The following is a 3,536-nucleotide window of genomic DNA, read 5'->3' on the forward strand; positions in this document are numbered from 1 at the left end:
CGATCGGTGGGTGGGAGGGTGGTGCTGCCGGCCGCGGAAGCGAGCGGTGGGTGGGAGGGTGGTGCTGCCGTCCGTGGCGGCGAGCGGTGGGTGGGAGTGTGGTGCTGCCGGCCGCGGGGTCGGGCGGTGGGTGGGAGTGTGGTGCTGCCGGCCGCGGGGGCGGGCGGTGGGTGGGAGTGTGGTGCTGCCGGCCGCGAGGGCGGGCGGTGGGTGGGAGCGTGGCGCTGCCGTCCGTGGCGGCGAGCGGTGGGTGGGAGTGTGGTGCTGCCGGCCGCGGGGGCGGGCGGTGGGTGGGAGTGTGGTGCTGCCGTCTGTGGCGGCGAGTGGTGTCCACGGCGTCCATGTGATCGCGGCCGGCTCTCAGCGGCTTGTGGCCAGCACACGACCCCATGCTGAGAACATGCGCGCTGTGCCAGTGGGCTGCTGACCAGTGATGATGGAGGGAGTACCTGGACATGACCCTGCACTGGTGTGCGCCCTGAACATGACCCTGCACTGCACAGATTGCGTTGTTTTCAGCCTGCCTGGGCCAACGCAATGGTGTGAGATGTGAAAAAAGTTATCTGGGAACAGGTGAACACATTTTAGAAGCAAGATTAAAGATCTTATGCGGCTACCAGTTTGACTGCCGTCTTATGTTCACTTCACGTGCATGCCTCCGCTGCTGTCATGTCGTTATTACCGACAGCTGACGTGTGAGAGATTTAGGAGAATTGGGAGAATTAGGAGGCCGATTTGCGGTGTGTGGGTGCGTGGTCCTACCAAAGCGGTTCAGGGTTCATGATCCGACTACGCGACTCGGCTGCCGTCGTTGGTCGCGACACAAACGTCTTCACCTTGCGCAAGGGTCCTATTTCTGAGCCTGTTACGAGGAGGGTGTCGCGTCTTAAGTCCTCGTGTAGCCGCTGACTAGACTGCGCGCGGCGCGTCCGGTCTCAGGACGCCGGCCATCCGACCGCCGCGCTCGGCCGGGAGGGAACGCAGTTCTACGCCATTTTGGCGGGTGACGGCCTGGCGGTGCGGGCACAGGAGCTCTTAGAAGTGAGATTCGGATGTGGTGTTGGGGAAGTCTCAGAGTGACAGGAGCTTTAAGAGTGACATTCGGATGTGGTGTTGGGGAAGTCTCAGAGTGACAGGAGCTTTTAAGAGTGAAATTCGGATGTGGTGCTGGGGAAGTCTCAGAGTGACAAGAGCTCTTAGGAGTGAAACTCGGATGTGGTGTAGGGGACGTCTCAGGGTGGTAGTCGTATGGCTCATAGGCGGCCGCAGATATCTTCCTTTGTTAACACGATGTTTGACATCGCTGATTTTTTCCTTCAAACTACGAAAACTTGAACCTGTTCAGCGATTCAGATGCAAAATGTCTGACGCTTTGGTACTGTCGTTAAGAACTGCTTTTGGCTGAAGCAGCCATCGGAAACACCTGCGCGCGGCGCTCGGTCGTTTGAGAAGCCAGTTTTTCTAATTGGATCTCTTTCGTCGAGTATGCAGGTTTTTTGTTTGAAATAACGATTTACGGATAGTTCATTCCTCCAGGAGGCATGTTGATCCCTTGCACGGCCACCAATTAAACCGTTTTTTTTTGCGGGGGGGGGGCAATGGTTAGTCTGGCTTTACCGGAGTTTTTTACCCACCAGTCGCTGGCATGCGTTCGTTAGACGCAGTCGTGCTTCTGCGCACCATTTTCAGCGATAACCAGCCCCGAGAGCTCACGGCAAAGAGCTTGTGCGTTAGCCCCCAAAAGTGAACTTCTCTCATGCGTTTGCTAACAACCTTTCAGAAGATATTTGTTTTCTGGTGGGCAGCAAGTGTTGGCGGTGGCCAACATTCTCCTTTGCCGATTTTTTTTCTGGCAGTGTCCGGTCAGCGTGCGATCCAATTGCAGCCGGTCTTTGCATAGGATTTAGGATTGATAGCAAGCTTCTGCACGTCATTACGGAAGAATGTGAGTGCGCCAACCTATGTAAAAAGGCCCGACCAAAATCAAGCGACCTCTGCGACGTACGCATTGTTTCCTGGAAAACCATCCATCAATGCAATAGAGGCGCATAGCTCATGAATCAAGGGTCTTCCACCACATAGTTCAGAGCATTGGCGAAAATGTTGCAGACAACCAACAAAAATAAGCAGGTACATGTTGTGCATGGATGCAGCTGCCGCCGTGCCTGTGAGCGTGGACGTCATTGGTGGATGCAAAACGCTGGTTCCGCACGTGACTGGTGGACATAGCTCTCGCCAGAACTTCAGACGCCAGTTGAGAGATTTGCTGAAGTTGGCGGCTCTGGCTGTCTGATGCAATTTATATCGTGTAGGCGTCGCATTTTTGTTTCTTTATTATTTGAAGTGGGACTCATATTGTTGAAGTTGTTGAATTGCGGGCATATTGGGGGCGGATGATGTATGATCGCACATATATATTTCAGTTAAGAGATGCATTTAGGATATTTTTTGCCGATTCGGCTGCATTTTTTGGCGGGCATGGTCTCGAAATTCTGCTCAAATATCTAACAGTCAGCCATGTAGCTTCGATCCCATGACACCAGAAGACTGGCGAGGGGCCGCTCGAGAAGATGAGTTGGGCAGCGGTTGGGCTCAACATTGCCATTTCGGTCAACACGGCTGGCTTAGAGCAGCGTGGTGGGTTTCAGCTCATCATTGGGGCTCTGATCCCCGATCTGGCACGTTTGATGATCCACCGTGTGCTGTTGACGCGCCGATCGCAAGTTGATCTCCGATCTGATAAAAATCAAGTTATTACTCTAGCTGTCCAAGTTGTTTGGTAAAACACAGGCATCGCTGCAACTGTGAAGCGAGTATGCATCTGTGCATGCAAAGATGGTCACAAAACAAAGATCATACGTAGTGTGAACTCAATACGAACGTACCTCCGCTCAACAACGTTGCAGTGCGCGCCCGCTGCTCACTCGCCGACTTCGCCGGCTAGTGTTTGCCTCTGTCGCTAGGTGGCAGGGCTGTTGGGAATTCAGGGCACGCCCGCGACGAGCGCTGTGTGCGTGCCCATCAGAGCCACCAGGGTTTTCTCAGAACTGTTGTGCGTTGATGCTGCGGCAACGCCCGGGCCAATTATGCGCCATCTGTTGGCTCGTCGTCGGCGCCGAGCTCGGAAGCAGGTCGACTGACGGGCTTGTGCGCCTCGTCAACAGCGATAGAAATCGCTTCACTTGTTTCTCATTTCGTACGTCTTTTTGTTTTTGTTCGAGGCTTGGTGGTCCAGTAACAGGGCCGTTTCAGGTGGTCGTTCCTGTACGCTCTGTGCTCTAACCCTAGTTCTGCACGCTGTGAGATTCACATTCACGTGTGGGTGGAAGGGTGGGGGAGCGGGCGGATTCTGACCTCTCAGTTCTTCCATCTTGGAGTAGCTGTTTGCGCGTCAGCAAATTAGTTGTTATGCCAGTGCAGCGTATGCGACTGTACAACTGAATTCCCATCTTTTTCAACCCCAAATACAGCGGCAGTATATACCGCACACTCTGGCATTCATTTGGCTTCACGCAACGCAGACGGTCCACGAAAAA

This window comes from Pollicipes pollicipes, unplaced genomic scaffold (assembly GCF_011947565.3).
Source record: "Pollicipes pollicipes isolate AB1234 unplaced genomic scaffold, Ppol_2.1 Scaffold_3216;HRSCAF=3773_pilon_pilon_pilon, whole genome shotgun sequence".
Classification (NCBI taxonomy): Eukaryota; Metazoa; Arthropoda; class Thecostraca; order Pollicipedomorpha; family Pollicipedidae; genus Pollicipes; species Pollicipes pollicipes.